We start from the raw sequence: 26797 nt of genomic DNA, 5'->3' as shown, positions 1-26797 counted from the left end.
CAGGTCCCACATGGGCAGGAGCGATGCTAATATACAGCACGCAGCTTTTCCAAGAGCACTGTGGGCAGCTAATGCTGCATTAATTACTGTGTGAGAGCCCCTCTTCAAATCAATAAAGATTAGAGCAAAAGTCTGAAAGCTGCAGTAACCAAAAACCTGTTCAGCGTGCACGGAGCGATGCGTTTACCCTGCACGGCTCCGTCTCGCTCACCCTCTTCTGACCTCTAACACACTCACTCCATACATACTGTTTTGTTACTGACAAATTAAAATTCAGTTAACATTCCTGGAGACTTCAATCACAGCGCTCAAAAAGCCTGCATATCTCAGCAAATGCACTCATCTTCCAATTCTGAGATGATCGCAATTTTTATTTTTATTATTTTAAATGTTCTTGCCAGTTTCCATTGCAAATCATGCAATGTCTGGTGAGCAAATGAAAAGGTAGAATGTTCTCATGCTTGGGAAAGACATTCAGTGTGGGAGAAAAGTTTCTTAGAAGTAGCTGCACTCTTTTTCTAAAAAGAAAAATACAGTACATACTTGGAATAGAATGACTAGAACAGAAAAGATGACATTAAGACAGGGGTGTAGGGAATATTTTGATGGTGGCCTTAAGTGCTGAAGATGTCTCACTGCTACACTGGTAACGGAGAAACATCTGGATGGAACAGGACTCGGAGAAAGGCGCCTTTATTACCAGCCCTGGTGTAAAAAGAGAGTGTTTACTTGCTAAAGAGAATACAGCGAGTTTTTATGCCCAGTTCATACAGAAAGTCATTATTAACATCCTTACATTATGGCTGCTGCAGGCAGATACACTCAAGCTCCAAACTAAACTGAGCTGATTGAAGTAAACTCCACCTTTCACATGTGGCTTTGCACAATATTTCAACTGTTGCCTCAGCACACTACTCGAGTTTAGGGATCCTGCTACATCTTACAAGACTGGGACCTTTAGCAGAATGACTGTTGGAGGCTGGTGACTCCAACACCAGCTTTTAGGCTGCATTCTTTTTTTTTTTTAGGTTAAAAAGCCTTCCCTTTTGGCTCCTCAATGTGCCTAGCCCTAAATAGTCATCCTCTCCCAATTCCAATAACTAGCAGTTGCATTTCTACTTGATATTCCTTTACTCTACTGATATTATCTACTTGATATTACTTCACTCAGAGAACAAAACAGCATGGCACAGGTTTAATGATAATTGTATAGTGATCTATGTTACATTCTTTTCAGCCTCCCGAATTATAACCACCATATATAACCTACACAATGAACAACAGCCTGACAAAGAAAAATAGAAGATTTGGGATGTATAGAAGTTTCAGTTTGGCATCTCCCAGCAGCATGAAATTGGATGAAGCAAATCATATTTAGACCATAAGCAGGGGGTGGGGATGTGTTTTTCTTCCTATTCAAAGGACTTCTGAACATGATCAGCTTTGGGAGCCAAGCACAGGCTAAGAGGAATTTCACATAAATACAGGAAGAACCGATGACAACACTTGGGAATAATCACAATGAGTCAAAGCTACAAAAGTCTTCCCAATGCTGCAGGATCACTTGGAAAAACAATCTCTCATTTTCCAAAGACAGTAAGTGATGATAAATGAGGATACGTTTATTAAGAGGGAACTTTGCATCCAGTTTTCTTCTCTCAAATCACAGTGAAGGATGAGGTCTCTGTATGATGAGCACTTTTCTAATGTAATAATCCCAACTTGTTTACAGGACCAAAATGTGACTAATAACCTCGTTGACGGATTTGTTTAACACCTTGAAGGACTTTGCAGCTCCAGAAAAGAGAGTAAACAGAAGGATACTTATCTTAAAGAAAATTCATCTTCTCATTTAACTTAACCTCAGCTTCCAGAGGATCAAAACAGAAGAATATGTGTCTCACGGGAAACTCTTAAGCTCAAAAAGATGTGTAATTAAAACTGGAATATATGTGAGTGCTGAAGGCTCGCCATTGTCTCTGCCAGGATGGGCATGAGCTTTAGGCAATCAAAAGGTTTTTCTCCCTGTAATGCAGTTAATGACACATGGGCCAAACCAAAATCCAGTAGCACAAACAACCCAGGCAGCTGGCAGCTCTGCAGCTTTTCCTCCTGCCACGGATCACCGCTGTCTTCATGCACAGCCTTCATCTCTCCACCTTGTTTTTCCTCACTTACAGGACAGAGTCATGCTTGGTTCCCACACAGGACTACTCTGAATTGAAATTCATTCGGGCTGGTTGAGACATGATATGGGAACGTAAAGCATCAGCCACGCGCTACGCCGGAGTGCAGCGTGCACGGGAGAAGAATTACATTTGGGTGGTGGCACAGGGGAAATTATGAAAGCAATTTAGAAGCATTGTAATAAAGCACAATGCACTGTAGTGCTGCTCAAATTCAAAACAGGAGTAAGTTTTTTCCTATGTTAAACGCTCCCTGAAGGACAGGGCTGCCCGAAGCGCAAGGCCTGGTATGGGGGCACGGTGCCACATGCTTAAAGCTGGGTTTAGGTGCATGACACAGAACTGCAGCTGAAATTCAAACTGACATGTCCATGGCTTCTTAGCTGTCTGAGCCACAAAAGCCAAATTAAACATTGCTTCAGCTGGAACTTGCCCTTTGTACCTTTAAAACCATTATATTAAAGAGCAATGTCATTTATGAGCTGGCCGTGGGGAACGGCAGGTGTCTAACACTGAGAAATCATTTCAGCTCTGGGGGATAAATCCAGTCTATAAACTGAAAGCATCTGAAATGAGCTCCTCATTCAATCCCACCCCTTTTCTTTCTTTTTCAGTTGCCTTTGCTGGGATAGAGCTGAGCTCCAAACCTGAACAACCTCCTGTAGTGGCACTGGCACAGCTATAACCTGAGGTCACATCAGCATGTTGCTGGCAGCTTGATCCAATACCTGCTGAATTCAATGGAATCCTTTCAGTGGGCTTCAGTAAGCTTTGGTTTACTCCCTAGGTGACACTGCATGTCTTTTTTCCTTCTTTTAAGCTTCACAGTACCAGGCAGTTAAAAGCGTTATTTAATCTCTAGCCAGCTGGAGTTGACTTCTCAGCAGGAAGCTCAATCTCACCAACAGACCTTGGAGCCTTCTGCTGAGAAGAAGCAGAGAGGAACACGTGTCACTTGGGGGCTGTTTTAATCATCGTTTCCTTGGGGATGGTTCAAGTAGATTCTGACATTGAAATGACACAAGTTCACCAGGGCAGAGAAGATTTCTCCTTGCCTCCTAACTCACCCACTGGGAACACAGTCCCAGAGACTAGGTTGATCATAAAAACATGCCTGGTTGTTATTTGAGTGTACAGGAGCTGGCCCATCACTCCTCACTTGGTGTTTAGGGGGTAAGAGGGCACTGAGAACTGTATCTTTAAGAAGAGATATTTAGCAACGAGAATAATAGGCCCCTCTCCTCCCAAGAAGTTCAGCCTGTCAATATGTTCACATTCAGTACACCCTCATGTATTTCAAAATTAGTAATATGGCCTGATAACCACATATGGCACTGTCTATCACTCATGAATATACAAGTGTATTCACATTGCAAGAAGGTTACTACACAGATAGAGCTTGCAGAAATGGAATATAAATTTTCTCCCTTTCATAACAGCCTAAACTGAAGATGACATGAAAACTGGGATGCAGGAAAAAAACAAACCAATATTTTTCTGTCTAGAAATCTAGAGGAGTGACCTGCTACTAGAACTGGTAGCAGGTCCGCAGCAATACCAGTAATGCTTCAGATGAATTATTTTCAGACCATTTCTCCTAAGAGGACGTGTCCCCAGCAGCTTCCAGCTCCTCTTTCCGTGGTGCTAAATGAAGGAAGATGAACACAGCTGCCTGGCACGTGCCAACTGCCCTCTCTCCTGGCACCTGCGCAAAGGAGATCTGCAATGACCTGTTACAGCTCTGCTGTCCCAGCAACTGCACAACTTGCTCAGTTCCTGAAAAGAGCCCGTCAACAGTGATCCCTTGAACACAGGGCAGGACTCTGCTACCCACAAGCTTTTAGGTCCTTCTTTCCTAGGGAGGAAGCTCTCCCCTAGAGTGATCAGTAATGGCAAAAGGAAACACACATGTAACCTCACAGGTCAACTCATAGGAAGCTGTGTTTGCATCCTTGCATTGAGAAATGGATGAAAATTTGCCTGTTGCTCAAAGGACACTCAGATTTGTGCTTGTCATTTAGCTCTTCCCAGAATCCAGATGACAGAACCACAAAACTGGGAGTACTGCAGCTTTGGCACCTTGCACTGTTACCCGGAGTGCCGCTTCTCAGGCTGTTATGAACCAAATGCAGAGTCCTCTTCTACCAGCCCACACCCCTGCATGGCAGGTCTTTTTCAGAAAGATATTTAGGCTTAGTTTAAAATATATATGCTCTGCTATTAAATTGCTTTTCTGCAGTGATGTTTGCAAAACGTAGACACACAAACTAAACACAGTTTGTAAAATACGAACTGTGTGTCAAACTACGATGTTAAAGACAATTTCTGCCCACTTCTCTGAGCCTCGAGGCCTCTAATTATTGGGTGGCATTTTTAGGTGTCACACTAGGCATACGTTACACCCATCTGCATGAGTGGTCTTACTTCTTTACATTTACAACCTGCAAAAACCATGAATAAACTGATTTATGATTTATTATTTTTTCCTTTCAGTAAACTTCAGATTTGTAACTTGGCAGAGGGAGCCATTGTATTTAACCACCTGTGCAGACTTTAACTAAACACTTGAGCTTTAAAACCAAGAAAACACAAAGTGTTAACACTGCTTAGATAGTTGCTTGGGTACCTTCCAACTTCTCTTAGCAAGACGAGGTTGTGAACGTGCAGCACCTTCATACAGTCTCTGCTCTCCCTTACTGTACAAGTACGTGGGAGTGCTGCCTCGTGCAGGAGGATTTACAGTATCAGAGCCATTCCCAAGCAAGAATCATTGCAAGGAAAGGTGCACACAAGGCTTTGGGGAGGTCACAGCCTCTCTCTGCGCTGTGCTTACTCGACAAAGGTTGCTTGCAAGCTGGAAGCCACAGAGATTTAACAGCTAATCCCAGCAGGGGTTTCCACTTGTGTTATTCTTAATATTTCACTGAAAAACACCACTGGGTCTGAACAAAGCAACAGCCTTATTTTTCATTGTACTTCACATGCACTTGGTCATGAGTGGCTCCATCCCAAAGAGTTGTAGGCTGTACTAATAGTGAACAGAAAAAAAGCTTTGCTAATCACATTTCATAGGTGGAAAATTGAAGCCCAGAAGGAATACTGAAGTACCTAAAGGGGACCTACAAGAAAGCTGGAGAGGGGCATTTTACAAGGGCGTGTAGTGATAGGACAAGGAGCAATGGCTTTAAACTGAAAGAGGAGATTTTGAATAGATCTATGGAAGAAATTCTTCCCTCTGACGGTGGTGAAGCACTGCAACAGGTTGCTCAGAGAAGCTGTGGCTGTCCTGTCCCTGGAAGTGTTCAAGGCCAGGTTGGATGAGGCTTTGAGCAACCTGGTGTAGTGGAAGGTGTCCCTGCCCATGGCAGGGAGGTTGGAACCTGCTGACCTTTAAGGTCCTTTCCAATCCAAAACATTCTATGATTTTATAATAGTGACTTACTGAAGGCCACACAAGTCACTGGCAGAACTAGGACCTGAACTCTGGTACACCAGTTTCAAGATCCATGCCTTAACTCCAACACTATCCTTAGCTACTACTGGAGAAATAAAACCACAATAATTGGCTGCAGAAAAACACTCAAATTCTTCCAAGCTAGAGACATAACAGCGGAAAGCATTATAAGTGCAGGAAAGGCAAATCTATACCATACTGCGGCCCTTCTTGGACTTTTTCCAAGTCCTCGTTGTTTAACACTCCAGGGACTTTTATTTCAGAGTTGTCAAGTTTCAGTTAATTATCTCTGTTTCGTTAGGCTCGGGTCTGCCTCATTTCTTCCACATAAGCCACAGCAATGTACGTTGTGCCCACCCGTGGGCTGGATACATGCAGCATTGCCTTCAAGCCCAAGTCCATCTGGTAGGGGCAGCGCTAACAAACTGCAGCAAGTGTCCTTTACATTGTCTGCACTGGGCTCTGGCTGGACCTCCCCAAACCAAACCCCTGCTGACTGCTGCACTGCCCATAAAACCTGTGTCATTACAAGGCTCTTCCCTCGTAAGCCAGAGCCCAGAAGCCCCTACTAAATGGTCAGTTCAGAGTCAGTACAAATAAACTGACATTGCTCGAAAGTGAGATCATTGGCAATTTATTCCTGCCCGAGCCCTACCAGAAAGAAAACAGTGTTTCATGTTGGGGCTTTTTTCCTCCTCTCTCCCGCTCTCATTTCTCATCTCTTTGCTATTTCCATGTGCTTCCCACCACACTGTGATTAATCTTTTCTAAGGCCTAAGGGACTGGAGTAAAGAGGTAAGTCAGACTGTATCAAAGACCCTACACAGAGGCAGCCAGGATCTGCCCCAGCCTTTGCAGGGCTGCAGCATTCCAAGAAACATTTTCCATCCTCAGAAGTTATAAAGAGTCAGAATTTTTACAGCTCATTAGTAAATCATTAATGAGATATTCCCTTTACCTCTCAACAAGCTCCTTGCTTCCCTCCCCCAAACCTTTCACAGAAGTCCTAAAACCTTTCTGTGAAAAAGAGCATTTTGTTTTCAAGGCCCTCGAACGCCAAACTCCTTCTCTTCCACTCCCCAGCACATTTTCCAACAGCTAAATTCAAGCCCGCCAAAGCTACTGCCAGGGAGGTGCAGAGCTGGAGCCAACCTACTTGGCACAAGCAAGAGGATTACCACACTATGCCACCCATGTACTGTGCCTAAATTCTGGCTTTCAAAAAAAAAAAAAAACACCACCAAATGATTATGACCTGGAGCCCTGGTGAAAGTCTGGAAGATATCTGGCTCCAGCACAGATCCTAAATCTGCACAAGGAACTTGCCAGTCTGGCCATCGATGTCAATTAAAGAGAGGAACAGGGTCAGCTTTTGTGATGTGTGCCAGTAAAAGCTTTTCCAATGCTGTCACATAAAAGCACATTTATCTGCACTTTTCACTCACTGAATAGTTACCAACTAATATCAGCAAAAGTAGTTTCTGTCAGTATAAATTATGCCTATTTGATGAGGATCCTGGAAGCACAGGTGTATTAGAGGAACAGGTGTAAAGCAGGTCTTGAGCTCCTGCAGTGAGAAATAATGCCGTGTTTTCCAAAAACCAATTGGAAAAAGGGTTCTGTGCAACATGGATGAGTGCTGCAGGGTCTGAACGCTTGTCTGAACTACTTGAAAAGAAACGGGCTCCTGCCAGGTACCCAGCTCCAAGAAAGTCTTCCACAGTATTTGCAAAGAGTTGGGATCTCTGTCAGACCCAAAACTTACGACATTACCCTTGGCTGTAAAAAATAAAAGAAAAGTTTAGAGAAATGGCTTGTCATGTGACTTCTAGTTCTCTTTAAATAAGAAAATCACTAAAATTCCCATAGGTATCTCATGGAATGTTAGTGCTTATTCCTACCCCTGCCACAGACTCAGAGTATCTGCAAACATTTACAGTGTTTTGGTGTGGTCATTCTTGCAAAATTATCAATAATCTAGCACTACTTGACAGTATCCCTGAAGTCTGAGCTGCTGACACCTTCTGATTGAAAACAGAATTCCCCGACCAAGAAAAAAAGTCTGCCCTTGGTTTGAGAGAGAAGTCAGAAAGTATAAAGTTGCTGAAAGATGAGAAGCAAAAGCAAAGAACTCCGAGTATGTTATATATTTAAATATCACAGGGAGTATGGAACTTGGTCATAATGTTTTAACGTATCACTGATCATAACGGGACACGTATGTGCTGGGCTTGACTCAAAAAGTATCAGTGCCTGGAAGGTGAATGGAAACTCAGGGTTCAATTTAGTTTTGTGTTTTAAATGTAAATCCAGACCAATTATATTCCACACATATTTGTCTGAAGAATTTTAACAAAAACATTGCCAAAGCCAGAATATTTCACTCAGGACACTGCCTCCTATGACATTACCTCTCAGACTCCTCCAGAGATCCTCTTGTGCCTGTGAGCCAGGGGAAAACATGATCCCACCAGGGACGGACCGTTAATTATCGCACGGGGCAGGAACTGCAGCTTTACTTATTCAGAATGGACAAGCCAACACCGTAACAACAGCGTAGCGGTCAAATGCCACATGAACTAGGATCTTGCATTCATATTCCTTTCAAAATTTGAGAAAGAAAAAAGAAATCACCGTGAAAGCGGACATTGTCATGCAGCGTCACAGGAAGGAGGGACTGCTTAACGTGAAGTTTCTGGTACTGGTAAAGAATGATGCTGAACTGGGACCATGTTTCAATGATGTGACAACACCTCTCTCTAGCTGCCCGCTACTGCTCTGATTTTACCCATTCTGCTCATTTTTGGTCAAACCTAGGGCAGAAAGTCTGCTCTCTTGTGTAAGATTGGGTTATCAAGACTTTTATAGGTACAAAAAACTGGAGTTAAAGCCCAAAAAGACAATGTCTCTTATGCATCCTGGTGAAGTGTCCAGCACCCATGCAAGAGAGTTTTCAAAATTTCTTTAAAGGCTGGATCTCATAGACTCCCACCTTAATAAATGAAGACAGCAGCTGCAAGTCAGGAGAAAAAAAAAAAAAAAGAGAGACAAACTTTGAGATGCTTTACTTTTTTGAGAACATTAAGATGGCAGCTGCCAGCCTTTTTCTAAAGAGGCTATTGAGATGCCCTAGTTACTCAATGGAAAACTACACAGAAAAGCAAAGTATTTCTCTACTTCCTGAAGTGCAAAGAGGCAAACCAGACAAGATTGAAATCAGCAATTTTACCCTGACAGTGACATCAAATCTTTCCTAATGGAACCACGTGCAACATAAAAGTGATCTATTGCCAGGATGTAAGTGTTCTGGTTGATTTCAAATCAAACTAATTCTAATATCAAAGTACAATTGGTGGAGCCCTTGTTTACGTATGGCAAGAATTAAATTCAGAACAACTATTTGTTGGAAGCTGAGTATTTATGCTTGCCAAAGTCCTTTGGACTTTCTTCCCCTGCTTTAATGTTTCTGGTTTTTAATGGAGCCTGAATTCTCTGGTGGTCACCTGTAAAGGTTGACTTAAACACTCCTGTGCTAGAAGAGTTAACACAAGGGTGTACTCAGCCCCATGGTGATGGTGGAGACAAGAGCAAGAGATTTTTCTGCTAGGTTGCAAGCTAGACAGATAAGGTCCAGACCCATCATCATTCCTGATGGTGGTGCCTGCAGTGTCCATCTATCTCCCTGCCCAAGGGTCCAGCACACGACCCACTGCCTGTCTCTTGTGCCCCTCCGCCATCCCTTTGGAGCACAGAGCAGGCACCTCATCCCACTGTCCCCCACATCCCTTGTCCTTACAGGGACAAACACCTTCATGACAGAGGTGAGAGGGACAGCAGGGAGGCAAAGGTGGACGTGCCACAGGGACAGACAGCAGCTCAGGCATAAACGTCACTGCCATTCACGCCGCACGAGCAGGCTGAGCAGAAAGGAGATATGAAGCTATCAAGGAAATAGGAAAATGCCAAAATATTAACACAGAAGGAGTAACAAAGGGGTACATTAGGAAAAAATAGTTTTGAATTAGGCCATGGCTATGCAAACTAAATGAAGCAAGAACAGCTACAACCAGTTAACAGCCAAGCAAAACCTGCCCATTAACAGACATTTGCATTTTGCAAGGGCCCAGAGAGACCTATTTTTCTATTTTATTTCTTCAAACATCTTTTTGAGGGAAAGAGTAATTCAGCTCAAATTTTCCTTAGATTTTCTTTAGTGAGTGCAGTCTGGTTTTTATTGGGAAAAGAATAATATCTTCAGGAAATTTATTTAAAAAGCAGGCTGTATATGTTCAATTAAAATTTTAAATAAGATATGAATTCATTTGCAAAATGTGAAGTGCTAATAACCTTGGCATATTTTAGTCAGATGCACTTTAAGAACAAGTCTTTTCTCTATGAAAAGCATTTTATATGAACAACTAAAATCAGCTCGATTAGCAGGTTCAGAAACAGGGATGTGGTTACAAAGACAATTCCAGCCAGAAAAGGGCAGACATTTGTAGAGGAAAATTAAGGGAATATAAATCATTTTCCAATAAATATTCCATGCAGAATATTCAATTCTGTGATATACAATACTGTCTTTTTCCAGAGATATTGCCTTCTCTCCCTGTGGATGCTGAAAGTGATTGCAGTATTAAGTTTCAATTGATTGTTAACAAAACCCCAAGCCTGTTCCTACTCCTGATTCAATCCACTTAGAATAGCAGGCTGATCTTTTCTAATCTCATTTTAATTTTCCATGGGGGACTAACTGTCCAAAATCCTTGCGAGGCAGCTGGAAGTTTCAGCCGTAGGATGCAACAACCTGATTCAAAGTCAACGGAGGAAGACTGTCATTTAGACCAGGTCCCTAATGGCTTCACTACGCTCTGGAAAGTGCCCTGAATTTCCGTCTTTCCCATAAAACAGAATGTCATTCTGCCCATATCAGGCCTCCAAATACAGCTGACATTCAGCCTTTGGAAGTAAAAGGGTCACAAGAACCAGCCTTAAGAGAACAGTCTCCCGTTGCAGCTCTGTTAACAGGCAGCAGGACTGGTTTTCCTCAGTTCACTATTGCCGATGCTGGTCCTGAGTCCCCTGCTCCATGCCACCGTTTGAGGCTTTCACTTTTACATACCTAATAACTGCCTGAATCCTAACCCACACATCCTGTGCACACAAGGACTGCAGGGGAAATGTGACAATCGTTTCCTAAACTTTTTTTCTTGAACTGCCTATCTCTACCTGCACCACCTCGCATCTTCTTCACCTCTCTGTTCCCCTCTGTACCTGGCAGGACAACAGGGAGTTATCCATCTGGGCAGATTCACTATCCTTTCACTTGCTTTCACCTTCCAAAAAAAAAACCAAACCACAAACCCAAAACAAATAAGCAAAAAAAGGCATCCCAAGCACTTTGGTTTCTCAAGTCCCATCCACTCAGGCCTGGTTCCTGAAGTCTCATACTGGCTATTTAACACAAGCTCTCCCACCAGTCTCAGAAGGGCCATGGTGATGTTCAGAGAGGAATTTCAAACTTGGCAGATGTTTGGGGACCACCTTGAAAAACTTTTCCAAATAGCTCACATGCTCTTCTAAAAATCAATCCCTTAACCTGCAATTTCACTCTCTTGCCCTACCTTAACCACCCTCCTTCTCTGCATACCTTTTCTGTGCCACTTCGACATTTTCAACATTAATGGGATAAATACAGGAAATTCCTGCTTCATTTTAAAATGAAGAGGTTTTACAGTAATGTTTCAGCATATCAAACTAAGAACAACCATTATTCTTTACAGCTCAGTGCTTGACCCTGTACACAACTTCTCGAGTATACGACAAGACACACGACAACCACAGAAGTCGCATCCAACAATTCAAGAAACAATTCCAGCAGACCAGTGCTCCAACCACCCCACAGCCAGCACCCTGCTAACCAGCTCCGTTCAGCACCCCTCCGCTACAGCTTCATTCTTCAGACTTAATGAGACAGATGCAAACAGCAGGCACTTACTCTCTAATTAACCAATTTGGCTGCCACTTTGTGATCATTAACCCAATGTTGCTGGGTCAAGATTGCACAGAAAGTATTTCTTCCTTTCCTGCACTCTCTCCCTTTCAATCCTAACGTATGCCGGGCTTTGAAATCAGCCGCTTGTCTTCATTCCCCAGCCACCGCTGCGTACAAACATCTTTGCTCACTCACTGCAGCACCTTGCAAGATGTATTCCTGAGATCTAAAAATAAGCTTGTTAGATTATTTGACAGCCAAAAATTAAATGAAATTGGGAGTAGTAATTATTTTCTTGATTATTTAATACAGGCCAGACTTTTATCAAAATATTTTGACAGGAGAAGATTAGTGAAAATAAATAGGCAATCAGCAAGTCATTGCTAACGGAAAAGATTTTTTTTTTCCCAAGGAAACAAGTACATATTACCTGTCACTGCCATGTGAAAGTCTCATGCTTTAAGAGATGATGTGTTAACAGCACTTTATCTAGAAGACAGCATAACAGGTAGATCAACATCATCAAAAGACAGATTCATGCAGTGCCACACTGAACATGGCAGAGGCACTGTGTTGTAACCAAAGATTAGTGAAATTTCTCATATTTAGGAGCTCCTGGGGGGCGCAGACTGGAGTACAGGTCTCTCCACAGCTTGATGAGAACTCTAATCACTCACCTAAAAACATTGAGAAGAAAGAGTCACATATATCCACCCTCCTTTCTCAGCTGATAAATTTTGGACAACCTCGACAGGAGCTGGAGGGCACTTACTTCTCAAAACACTGAAGAGGGAGCTTGACAATAGTGTGCCATCTACCACGTCAGTACTTTAAACTACACGAGCTTAGGCAATCTCACGGCCCTCTTCCTCCTCCTCCATGAGGTACGGGACATTCCTGCCCGAGCCAGGTATCTGTCAGAGCTGGTTATGCTCATTTTGACTTGCCATTTGTGCTCCGACTTGGCAAGTGCCAATGTTAGTGGAGCAGTTTCTTGTTTCATATCCAGGTAAACCTCGTCTTTCAAGATCTTATTATGAAGAGTCTTGGGATCTGCAACGGATCAGCTGCTTAATGTTAGCTCTGAATACGCAGTGCCAGTTTGTTATAGCACAACAGCTGCTATAATTATTTGCTTCTCCTTTCTTAAAAAGAAGAGGAATAACATATGAAATGGATTTTATCTGCTTTAGGGATAGCATTAGCATCATTTTCCTATGCCTGCCTCTCTTTTGGAACTGGTTTGCATAACATTTCCTAGAAATACACTCCATATGTACGCCAGCTAGCTACACCAACTACACCAGCAAGGCATTTCAACTGGGGGCGACTGGAAGGCAAGGGGAGGAGGGACCCATCCACATGCATTTGCTAACACCAACAAACACGAAGATGGGCTGCGATTGAGCCAGGTGAATTGTTCCAAAACAGCAGGACAACTCCCATCAGACTTACACAAACTGGGTCTGGAAAGATTACATTCAGCACAGAAAACACACACCTCAATTTGGAAAGGCCTCATTTAGCATCTGGTGTGGTGTGTCAGATTCCATTTGAGATACTGGGCTCGGGAGACCAGTGGGAGAAAACAACACACTCCAGAGTACATGTGTAACATGAGGAGTTAATCCCACACAGGCATTCATCTTTTCAAAGTATATATTTCTGACAGTTTTGGAAAGCACGCTTACAATTTCCATAATGTTTGAAAACATACAGACACTTTCTCTCAGTGTCACAGCGCCTTGAACTTCTGAGGCCCTTTTCGTGACACCATAAACTTCTCCTTGGAAGCACAGTATGATGTCAGAGGATGTAACAGTACAAGAGGTGAAGAGGAAAGCTGTGGGAGCATTCAAATAACTTTTTCTGGCCTAAAAAAAAAAAAATGAAATAAAAACTAGAGTTTGATCCAAGAACATTTTGTTCATTTGCTATACAGGGGTGCCTTTTGTATGAGCACAGACTGTTTTGTGGACTCTGGTCCTCTGTAGTCACCATTAAACGGAAAATATACAATGAAGCTAGTGATGTGTTATCATCTAAGATTTCTGTGAATGCTATTTCTGTCTTATGTTCACAGTGACTGCTGGTCAAACGTTCATCCACTACAACTGGATAAAAACAGGAGTTTTAAAGAATTATCACAGATATTTGTAGGTTATTTTATTTTCTCTCTTTTATCTGTCTGCACAGTTGGCATGATAATGCTCATTAGTGTTCAGGTTTAAGTGAATCTTCCAAAATAGAACTTTTTAAAGCTGTTAGTTTCTCACACATTCATGGGTTAAAAATAGCCATATTTTTAATAAATATATATGCTTTGATATCATCCACGTAAGCCAAACAAGTTTCATGCTAGCATAACTGAACTGCTGTATCTGTCACCTTCAGACTTGATTTGTGCCATAGTTCCAACACAGATTTAATGAACAAGTCAAATTTGATGCAAACTTTCAGAAGTTTCACAGCTCTAATCAGCAAAATAAAAGCGTGCTAGCTAATTACTGGAGTGTTAAGCTGATCTTTATGTCTGTAATCCCCCACATGAAAGAACCAGATTTCACAAGAACCATCTTTATATTTAATACCGTACACAAAAAAAAAAAGACATTATAGCAACTGATTGAAGACAAATATTGAGATGTTAATGAACATTGGACTGTTTACACCCTCAACCCTGCTTACCCCTGTGAAATGCTTCTCTTACATGACCACCCTGGCTGCCAACAGGATCAAGCTCAGGGCTAGCAATGCTCACATATCCCTCTCCCCCTTCTTCAGCACTCTGCTTTCCCTCACCATTTATTTATTCCACACTTTTCAACCTCTATTCTCTCATTTCAACACAGCCTTTTCTGCTGGAAGTCATCATTTTAGTAAGCAAAAGCTCACAAATAGCAGCATGAAAAAGGCCCATTACCCACTCAGACAGGGCACTGGCACTAAGACAGAAAATCATGTCCATCATGAAGTAGCCTCCATCAACATCTTTTCATAGGGTTGTGTTTGGTTTCAGACCCGTAATGACGAGGTTGAAGCTGCACGTTTGCACATCTGAAGGAGAGCGCTCGGGACCATCACCAGGGCCTTCTACTCATTTCAAGTACTTCAGTCCCCCAAAGTTAAAAATGTATTTTTAAATATGGACAAAACATTCATCTCCATCCATATGCCAAACAAATCAGCTGTCAAGACTCCAGAAAAATGCCCATTTGCTGTTAGCATATAGCACCTACCCAAATAACTACCACTTCAGCAAATTTATTAGCTTCTGAACACAAGATACCATTAGTAAGAGTATTGAACAACTTTAAAAGGACTTGATGCTACCATTTTTACTTAGTTTCAAAAACTCACTAAAAACAAACCTCCAGAATTGCTGAATATGTTTTGGACATTTCAAACTTTTTTTGAAGTCCCAGGTAGAGCACAGCTGTTCAGCACATCAAGCTTTATCAACCATCTTCCATTGTATCATTACATTGATATTCATACCTCCACAGACACACAAATACTTGTGATTAAAAAATTAAATATAAATGAAACAAAATGAAATCTCAGGAAGAATATGTGGACTTTAGCAGTAGAACGTGCCTCTATATGCCAAAGGAAGAAAAGGAGAGAACAGATGGCTTTCTTGCTTTGTCTTCATACTGCTTTCATACTTACACTACTTCATACTTCGAGTTAATATTTTTATCCAAACTCGCAGTGATTAACAATAAAGAGAGACAGACGGAGGATTGTATTTCACTCTGTAATTAGGCAGACACAATGAGGTGAGTTCTCAGCATGGTACAGAGTAAAATAAAGCACCCGTAGCTCCATTAGTGATATTTCCTATGCACGGGGGAATAACTTTTATTCCAATACGTGCAATAGACATGAGAATTTTAAAAACCCCCAGACCCACAAAAACCAGGGTTTACAGTGTTATTAATGAAACAAAATACCACAAGGCCTTCTTTCAGGATAAGACTTAACTCTTCCTTAACTTTCAAGCACATGCTTATATGCCTGATCGCTTGGAGAATAAAGAAATGGACAATGTCCTATTTCAATGCTAGAAATAACAATGGACTTGTTCTTTTTAAACAGCCTGAGTAAAAAAGCTTCCATAAACCTAGTTCTAATCAGAATTCAACATCCTTCATGAATGCTTTGTGCAACTGAAGTGTCAGTGAGTGCTGACTCCATCTACACCCACAGTGAAACCTGGGCATGTGGAACGGAGGACATCACTCACCTCTTGAGATCCAGTGACTGACTTGTAGGTAAACACACATGGAAAACAAAAGCAGCAAAGCTCTGGGAAAGACACAAGGCTCTTCAAACAGGGCACAATCCAGGGGCTGATCTGCTGAGATTCCCAGGCCATGCACAGAACAATCTGCCTACCAAGGCTGTGAGAGCATTTTACTTCTATGGGTTTGCTCATGACTGAGGTGCTGTCACATGAATGGGTCAGAAAGGAACAGTTTCTGGCAAAACACTTGAGACTAAGTTACATAAGCAGAAAAAAAAAAAAAACAAAACCAAAAAACCAAAAAACCATTTGCCACAGTAATGAAGATATTTGTCATTTCAGATCTGAAGGTAAGAGCACATGCTTGTATGACCTTGTTCAAGAGACGTGGTACACACACAGGTTGTACAGAAGTGACCACCCCGGTCACCTATGCTCAATTTAAAAACTGATGTGGAACAAGGATCAGGAAGAACAACCTGCAAAAGGGTCTACAAGACTCTAGTTCCATCAGAGTCTCCACCCTGATGTTAGCGCAGCGTCTTGGTAAGCTAGGCATGCATCTCACCTGCTTTCCATGATGCGTTTGCTCTTAAACAGCTTAATGCTTTATGAATGACAGCAAAACGATGGCTAACTTCTTATTGCCAAGGCAAGAAATACAAATGAGGTGCCAAAAATAACATGAGCTCTGTTGTACTCAATGCAAGTAGCAGGAGCCTACAGCCAAAGTCTGAACAGTCACGGCAGAGGGTGACGGCCAGCAGCCCGGACAGGGCGTATTCAAGGAACACAGGACAAGATCTGATGATTCAGCTCTTCCAACAAGCTCACCCTGCTCTATTTACAGCAAAGTACAACAACCTCTCATGCCCCTTCCTCTCCCCTCTTAGAAGCACAGGAATTGCCATGGTGACCGACTAGTGGCCCAACAAACGTAATACCCCGCTGTCAACAGTAGCTGGTACTCAGTGCTACAAAGGAAAAATACAACAGCTCTGCAGCAGGCAGTTACAGAACAGCTAGTCAAGAGGGAAAGTTTCCTCCTAATCCCCTTGCCATTTGATATTGGCTTACGGCTTCAGTAGCAGCAGACTCAGACCCTGCACGAGGAAGTATTTGAACACAAACATAGCATTAAACACGGGCTTAGAGGCACACGCTCAAATCCAACAGCCTTCAGTGCACTGCGTGTTCCCCAGCACAGAGCCACGGTCCCGAGCTGCAGCGCAGGGGTTCAAGTCATGGGGCCTTGTTCTTTCCCTGCAAGAAACACAGCGCTCTGAATAACACCAGTTCCTCACCTCAAAAAGATGGGACTCACAATGACAGCACAAATTCTAACACAACTCTTAGTCTGCCTTGAAGAGGCACAAATCTGTTCTGAAGAGGTCTAAAGATTTCCTGGGAGCTGCCCCAATCCAGACCTTCAATGGATAGCCCTACACTTACACTCCGTGCTGAAGCAGGTAACCCACATCAAGATACTTAAAACTGGAGTGGTCCAGGAGTGGAATTTGATGCAATTATCAATGGCTTTAGCCAGACTTCAAGGGCTCAGTCAGTGCCCACGACTGGGTCAAATTTTCAAAAAGATTCAACACTCATACCACCCGAGCTCTGGTCTTTCTTGGAAACCAGGAATTGAGTCTACACACCAACACCAGAGTGATGGACAGCACTGGCCCAGACAGATCTAAGAGGTACCTGACAGTCTTTTATAAATCTATTCTGGACCAAGACTTCTTTTCCAGTTGTGATGGAGAACTCTCTCAGTCAAAAAAGCAGCATATGGAAAACCCCCAGCACTGCATGTTCTCATAATTTTTGGAACACTGTAAATATTTGAGTCAGTAGATCTTAATCCATAAACACAGCTGGACTCAAGAAACAATGATGGTAACTTATTGTAATTTAAACAATTGTGTAACAAAACAAATCAATGATAATCGCTTTGGTTTTCTAAGGACAATAGGCACAACCTTTTCACAAAGTTAACATGATGGTACATATAATTACATAAAAAATAAACTTACATATGCTGAGATAAATTATTCTCAGCTTTTAAAGAGCACTGTAGAGGAACAACAGTGGAGGAAAAAAGCTGTATGGTGCAAAGCCAGCATTTCATATAGTGTACAGAGCTGGAACAGTAACTGCCAGCCAAAGGACATCCCTTTTCCCTTCTATCCTCTTCCAGAACATATTAGTTTAATAGCTTTATGACCAGGAACATCATTCCCCCAAGTTCACCCTCAATGTAAGCCCTTATGCACATAGTTTACATACAAAGAACTAGTGGCTGATCTCCGCTGTGATTAAGGAGAGGAACATTTATCCAAACTGCATAAGAACAGACCTGGGCAGTCAACTCACATTTTAAATAAGTTAAATGGGGTTTAAGTTCTTTGCTGAAAGTTCAAATAAGTTCACTTCCTTCTTATTTCCATTGCTTCTTTGCATTTTCACAAGTGTTTGCATTCAGCAATATAACCTAGAAACAGAAGTAAACACAATATGGTTCAAACCCATTTCAGAATTGTCCTGAGTAGGGTGCTATTCTGAAGTTTTTACGAGAGATGTAAAGTGGTTTCAACTAACACCAAAACACACAGCCAAGACAAACTATGCAAAAATACAGGATTTAAACACAAGCAGTTTAAGCAAAATCCTGATTACAGCTGTAAACCCTTTATTACTTTGCTAACACCAACACAAAAACACTCCAGCTTTCATATTTTACATCCAGTTTTCAAGAGATAAGATTCCAAACTTCTGGAACCCAGAGTTCAAGGGAAAACTGCAAATAAGGAAAGCTAAAGCTCTTTAGTCAAGCATCACAAAAAAGTTTGATAGTCCGGAACTGCAATAGACATACTATCAGTATTTGGCCCCCTCATGTGTGCTCCTTAGAAATCATGATGGATAAGCCTGGAAACCAGCTCTGTGTATGCTACGAGCCCCAACTTCCAGCTCTCGGTGATTTCACCAGTGCCACACAAAATGAGAAAGCTGACACCTGAACTAATTCCTTACACCAGGAAAATTCCTAGTTCGAAAATTGCTACTTCGAAGAGGAGCACATGAGCTACACAAAGTACTTTCCAGCTCTCTCCCTTGCAATGAGACAGATGAGCTGTATTAACTGCAACTTTCAAAAAAAAAAAAAAATCAAGTATGGAAAATATCAGCTCCACAGTACAAGTCTGGCAAAGTTATGATCAACTAAAATCAGGATCTTATAATAGGAACTGACAGGTACATTCTAGCTACTTGTGCAGCTTATAAACACTACCATTAGCTGGCAAAGGGATGAAGCCACAAAGCTGAAATCCTGTTCTGGACTAGAACTTCCCAAGTTTTCAGGGAACTTTGGATAAAGGAGCTCCGTTTGGTCCAGGTGGAAATGTACCTAAGTCTTTCAGAAATAAATAATTAGAAGGGCTAAGAATGGTTAAAGGTTCAAAGGAACTCTTTCCATTCAGATTAAAACTCTTTTCTCAGTAAAGAAAACCACAATACAGGATGGCAATTTCCGTGCCTGACATGTGACCCCTAAGTCAGCATGCTGTGCTTCACACCAGAAACACTGCCTCTGCTCCATTTGAATATATAAGAGCATTCTTTAAAAAAAGGGAATAATAAGTCTAGAACAATGACCACATTAATCCAGACCCTATTTGGCAGGGTCTGCCGAACAACCATTAACAGCCATTTATGCAAGTTCTTAAATGAGAGATCATTCATTGACTTGCAAATGATGTCACCCTCCAAACCACGGAACATTTCTTTCTTTTTGTGGCTTTGCCATCCTGTTTCTGCAAAGCTGCCAGGCAGGTAAACGGAATTCCACCTTATCTGCCTGCAGCTTAAAAACAACCTACACCTTGTCCGCTGAGGCCAGCGTTTTCAAAGATGAGGGCTTAACACTGGCCACCTAAATCCAAATTTAGAATATAAATAAGTACCCTGGATTTTTTTTTAAAGCCTTTAAATAAGTATCTGATGCTCTACAGTGTTTTCCTATTCCATGCTGTTCTTCAGTACGGATCTCAGGGGGAGGGCGAGGAGGGCAAAGGGGGACATTGTGCTATCTTGATTTATTGTCTCCCAGACTTCAGTACACTTGCATAGCAGGAGGACTGGCTAGGGAACAACAACTCTGATCCACCAAATCCTCCAGCATTTTGAAATTTAGCTTCATTCCACATCACTGGTGCAGTACAAGAACAGTTCTGCAAGAGATTTAGGGAGAGGTGAGAGAATGACTGACATGGTTAAGAACAGAGACTTCAATCTGCTTGAATCAGAAAAGCAATTGCACCTTATCCATCTTCCCAAGCCAACAACTCCGTCACAGAGCTGCCCCAAACGTGAGGAAACTCCCTGATAAGTATTTCAGGAAAGCATATTATTCCAACTGGCTTAATGCTTTCCACAAACGGGAGACTTCAAACAGTAAATAAACTTTTAATCAAACCATCCTTGGCCATCTCTATTTATAGGACACAAGTAGTTTTCCTCATAGATAAATTTGTAAACGCAAGCTGAGACCTGACAACACGACAGCATGGCTCCAGTACTACCACCACTAACAAGAAGTCAGACGCAGGCACATTTTCTCATCATTTTCTTCACAACAGATCCGTGGTGAGGGCTCAAGGGAAAAGACAGGAAGTTGATTGAACTTTGAGAGTGGGAATGTCAGAAATACTCACCCTACTCCCACTGGGGTCAGCAGGAGAGTGGGCCAAAACTTTCAAAAAATTTTTGCCTTATATGTATCAATTTCAGGAGTCAGGAGACCAAAAAGTGATCAAAAGATGTCTTCTCATCAGGCAACAGTACCTAGTCCCTGGAGAAACTCCTTCTCTATTGCTCATCTAGGATGGTGATGAGCTGCAGACCACTCTCCAGCTTCTGACCACCTTGGCACAGGTTTACATTCATCTTACCTAAGGTACCACATGGAGCCATGTAGCACCTTAGACCCCTTTATTTGTCCGTGTCGGAGCAAAACATCTTGCAAAGGGATCTTCCAGAGTGTCAGGATACACATACCTACCTCATAACTGCGCCATGTGTAGTAGGACACCAAGGCAATGGTCACCCAGCATCAGTGAGCTAAGTGCCAAAAGTTAAACAGGGTTAATGCAGACATTCAAGACTCTTCTCCCTCTACACACAATAATAAACATTTTTCTGAATTGGTACCATCAGCAGAACCTTGCAAGCACTGGCCCAGTTTTACGTGGACAGGCATATAGCAATGGGAATGTTACTACTGTCTTCGGTAGAATCAGATTTAGGACAAGACTAATTTTCAAACAATAGTTAATTGGGCTACATTAGGTTCAAAGTTTGAGCCAAAGTACTCTCCAGTCAGTCTTTCTTCACTTCGTGGTTTAAATGTTTAAGTTGCCTAAACCCATAGACATTACAAATCACAAATATTTCCAGTTGAACCTAACTTTGGGATTCCTGCTTTTCAATTCTTTTACTTGTCCTCCTTATATAGTCTTCCTTCATTACTATTTTTGTAAGTTATTCACATCAGAAATAGTGAGTCACAAAAAAGAACATAAATAGCTACTTATGTTACAAGACAGAATCCCTCAATATTTTCGACTGGCTAAATAATTGATTGCATGGTCTCTCAATTTGTTATTTCCAGAGCGCACCCACCCAGCATTCAGCAAGTTTTGGGGGTGAGAGGGCATTGTTTTTTTACTGAAAATAATCCAAAGGAAAACTTAGTATAAAGAAGTATCAAACAACTTGAGACAATGTAAAATTACAGATTTTTCAAGGTATTCAGATAATAAGATGCCATTAACGAAATAAAGCAAGCACCAAACAATCCAGGTAAATTTGAAAATCTCAGGCTGGGTATCTGAAAAGAAGCTAGATCCAGCTAATTCTGTCCATACTCAACACATATGCAGTATTGTTTGTTGTTTTTTTCTTGAAGCACATGCACAGCAATCTGTGTGTAACAATTTATCCAAATTTCTGTGTTTAAATAGGTCACTGAAAGGCAATGAGCATGGTGATCCATGCCTTTGTACCCCCCAAATCCTGCTTTGGCATTTCATCTCTGCTTAGCTGAGCCTCGAGCTCATGCACAGCTTGTTTGCAGCAAGTCTTAACAAGCCTGAGGTTGAGCATGCATTTAGGAGTTCGTTTGTATTTTATGTTCTGAATTCACACACAGAGCACTTTAGACCTCAGGGTCCCCAGAAGCAGACTGGGGAGGGCTGCTGTTCCTAACAGGATGGTCCACTGCCAGGGGTGTGCAACTCGCATCCCAAACAGAGGCTAGTTCATCTCCTCCTCCTTTGGAGACTCCATTTACCAGACACAAGTCTGCCTCCTCGAAGGCTGCAGTGGCATCAGCTGGCCGGGCTGTAGGCATCACACCAGCCACACGTCCCTTTCCATCTACTCTGAGGATAATTTGCTGGATATGACTCCTAGGCTAAAATTAGAGAGGTGCCAGGTCCCCTGGACACAGCAGTGGGATGGAATCTCCGTGCAGTGCAAACCTCCAGTACCCAACTGGATTGTATTCTGACTTTGAAGAGCTCGTTCCCCTTAATGCTTATTCCAAAATTATTTGCAGATTTTTATAGAAGTGCAGTAGAGAAGAAAACTAAGCATTACCATAGGAAAAAAAAAAAAAAGAAGTGAAAAAATACATTTTCAGTTGAATTTTGAAAAGTCAATGAGACAACAAAATCTGGAAAAGTTGTTCCAGATGGCAGGAACATACTTGAGGAATTTCATTTAATCACATTCTTGCAAGATGTTTTGATTCGGATGACATATATCAATTGCATACGTAAATTAACAGTCCTTCCTACTGAAGTAAACGTGAAGCTCCCAGGAGCAGGAAAGGGTCTCCCTGCTTTTACTTCAAGTGCAAGCACAGTAGGTAGGGAGCTGACAGCCTTTTTGTTATTCTTCTGAGGAAAAGCAATGATTCATCAAGACATTCTGGAAGAACATACCCATTTCAAAAGCGGCCTCAAGGCCATTTGCCCACCTGGGTCCTCAGTTCTCTCTCTACTGAGCTACCAAGACAATTCCCACCTCCCATGTCCAGCTTGATAGGTAGGCTGACCAGGTCCCAAATGCCTTGAAAATAAGTGTGATGGACAGAGAGAGAGAAGGAGCCCTAGAAAAATATGAAGGTTCCAGCTCCTATAATCTGATTCCCATCCAGCAAACCCCCAGTGCTCTTGCCCCAAGTTCATTCACCAAATGGATGGCTCCAGAGGTGTGTCACTACAACAGCCCAAGCCATTCAGCTCTCCTCGTGTAGATGGCCAGGGTGGCAAAAGGCTCCTCCAAAACCCCTCACAAAAGTCAAACAGAACACTCCAACTGGAAGGGAAATTTCACTTTCCACCCAGGTTTACCCCACACTGCAGTCATTGAACCCACCTTCCAGAAAAACCTAATGGTTCCAAGATGACCATTTCATTTTTATTTATATATATAAAAACATAAGCTGCATCCCCATGATGAGACAGGTGAGCTTCCAAAGATCTTACTTGCCTTAATTTCATTCATAAAAAGTCTAGGAAAGGAACACAGGTAAGATGACCTAGTACATGAACAGATCAGTATCACGAGTATAGCACAGATTTTCTACATTTCAAATTAAAAAAACCTTTCTATCTTTAAGGTCATAGCACCTCTCGAATAGAACATTAAAAGTAGATTATTTATTTATAGAGGAGTTTTCATTATGAGTTGGAACTCAGTTTACACCTGAAGTGCACATCAAAGTTTTCAAAGATGGGGAGTATTTCAGTCACTTCCAAAAAACTGCAAATGCAAAACTGTCTCTTTTGCACAGCTTCTCCCTGCAGCTGTGCTCTGAAGGGAGATGTACAGATACATACAGGTATGTATATTAGTTATTACCAGAATAACTGTAATAAGGCCCTTTGTTTGGCAACTGCCTGTTTCTAAGAAGTGAAGCATGATGAGATTTAGCTTGCCAGCTGCACGTTTCACTTTCCCAGATCCCCAAACAGAGATTTAAAATAGCCTGTTTATCAGATGTGTATCTAACTCGTATTCCACTGTGAGGTCTAAAAAGGAATTTCCATTCTTCCAAATGTCCCCCTCGTGAGGCATTACCGTCTGTTCCGATCATTGTAAAGGGTCCCTCTTTCCTTCTAGTCCAAAACCCACTGAAGCATTTCTTTAATGACAATAAAACAAGAGGCAAGAGGCTTTCTTGCTTTAATTTATATACAAATACATTACCAATTAAAAGGTAACTGTGAAGAATAAAGCTGATAATGGAATGCCTTCTGCGACCTGAACTGTAGCGTTGCTACCATGACATTATAATAATTAGTTAATCTACCCTCTAATTTGTCTCAATTTGCATTGGCAGTCTAGAAGCTGCTGTCTACATGATTTCTCATTGAAAACTGTGGTAGAAGACGAAAAAAACAGAGGGTTTTTTCCACCACTCACCCATTCTATGCATAATCTTTTCCCCTCTTCTCTCCACCACCAATGCAAATCTGGAATACATCTCCATTAAGACAAACGGAGTTATACTCCAGATCCACCATGAAAGTAGAATTTGGCTCAGCACCACTGAAATACACCAAACTCAGGCATCCAAAAATGCCTTATCACTGCAGCCAGCCTGCTGCCTGGGCTCTTGCTCCGCTGCCAGGTTTAGCTCAGTGAAGTTTGCAGAAAACTCCTCTGCTGAACCAAGGCCTTTCTCTTTCCCTTCTACACGACACCACCCCACTTGCAGAGAGTTTGTGATTAAGTTCATAAACTGCTTGATCACTCCTTTTCCTATTCAAAATACCAAAGGCAGCTCCTCCTTCTCACCTAAGCTGTTGAGATGGATGGAACATCTGTGCATCGGAAATGCAGGGGGTAGGCAGGAGTTCAAGGCAGAAGTCTAATGCCCTCGTATAGCTTCGATGCACATTTCTTTCCATCAGGAGTCAACTATTTTGCTACCACACCTGTGCAGCCAGATGTCACACAACAGTAATTCTACCCATTAGAAAGACGTTTTAGAATCTGCGTGCTCAAAAAAGGCAAGGAGAACAAAAATTAATAAAGATTTTATTTTCCAGTTAGTTCAAGACTTGGACAAAACACATCTTGCCTTTTCAGAAGTTGTATTTACAGGTATGCACAAGCTTTGTGATACCCCTTATTTCCCAAATCAAGCTGCACTGTGATTGCTTCCCTAAGATGAAACCCACCATTACCTAAAAAAAAAAAAAGCACAAAGCGTACAACTCATAGCAAGCATTTGCCAAAATGTTAGCCTTCAGTACTTCTTTTTAAGCAAACATAAGGAAATGAGATGACCTTTAAATCACTTCTTGACATGTACTAAATCTACAGAAATTAGGGAGATTCTCTGGAAAGAGCTGTATAATTTTAGTACTCACAGTATATTTTTAACATATGCTAAGAATATTTTGTATACTAAAAGAATGCTGTGTGCAGTGAAACTTCAGGGATTTTGTCAAGCTTTGAAAGTCTAGGGGTTAAGTTGAAGGGCAGTAGAAGTAGTAGGTGGACGGCTTGCAGCAAGCAGGAAATAACCACCATAATCAAAACTTGCATCAGAGTCACATCCTTTTCTTACCCCCATCCTCTTATCTTTAAAAGCAGTGCTTGGGGTACTCATTAGTAAACAAATTCCTTCTCCCACTCATCCCCTCCTGCTCCTAAGACACAGAAAGTGAGGGGCAAGCAACAGGAGTTTGATCTGCAGGCTGCACAGGTAGGTTGGAGCAGGCAGCTGAATCAGAGCACGAAACCTGGATGAGCCTCGGTCATCCAGTGTCCCCTTTTTCCAGTGGGATGAATTCTATATCCAAACAGAAGGTGGGTGGCAGAAGAACGGGTGTGACAGAAACTGGTGATGCCGAGAACAGCATAAGGAAGGAAAACAGGCTGTGCAGCTGCTGCCTAGAGAAAACCCCAAGAGACCTTTTGCAGCTATGGGGTGCCTAAGTTGGAGTGTGCACACACGGTCATGTAGCAGAGGATTTGCTGAGACCTCTGCTTAGTGAAAGTAGTTTGCCTCAAAGAGAACTCGTTTGCACCATCACTGAATTTGGTCACAGCACCACAAAAGCTGTCAGAGTGAGGTGTAAAGGGGCGTCTTGTAATACAGTTCAAGATGCGATGGTGTAAAAACATTATGGACTTCCACACAAAAGACAGATGGAAACTGGATCTAGCAGATATGAGTGACTGTAAGTATTTGCTTCCCATCGCAAAACTGCCAGCTCAGACTTAACTAGAGAGGCTTAACGTCCCGTCTAAATCAAAAAGACAGAGCAGTGCAAGCCTGAAGGAAGAGCAGACAAGGACAAAGTAGAACACAAGGAGAATTTGAAAGAGGTTACATTTCCTGGACCATGACTCCCAACGATGGAGAACTAGGGGGCACGATTAGCAACTTTCCAGCTAATAAGTGTATCACTTAAGAAGCCCAGCACTGTGAAGACTGAGGCAAAGTCAGAAGAAGGGTTACACACCAGTCATTGAATATACAATTCTTAATGATAAGAAACAAAGAACTGCCAACGCATTTCTCCCTATTTCTCACTTACACGTGTGTGCATTCCCTGCAAAACCTCATGAAGTTTAACCAGTTTAACCCGTGCCAACCTCATGAAGTTTAACCAGGCCAAGTGCAAGGTCCTACATCTGGGTCGTGGCAATCCCAGGCACAAATACAGACTGGGCGGAGAATGGATCGAGAGCAGCCCTGAGGAGAAGGACTTGGGAGTACTGGTGGACGAGAAGCTCAATATGAGCCGGCAATGTGCTCTTGCGGCCCAGAAGGCCAACCGCGTCCTGGGCTGCATCAAGAGGAGCGTGGCCAGCAGGTCGAGGGA

The sequence above is a fragment of the Tauraco erythrolophus genome, chromosome 22 (assembly GCF_009769465.1).
Source record: "Tauraco erythrolophus isolate bTauEry1 chromosome 22, bTauEry1.pri, whole genome shotgun sequence".
Lineage (NCBI taxonomy): Eukaryota > Metazoa > Chordata > Aves > Musophagiformes > Musophagidae > Tauraco > Tauraco erythrolophus.
The sequence above is the reverse complement of the archived record's forward strand: the minus strand, read 5'-3'. Positions refer to the sequence as shown.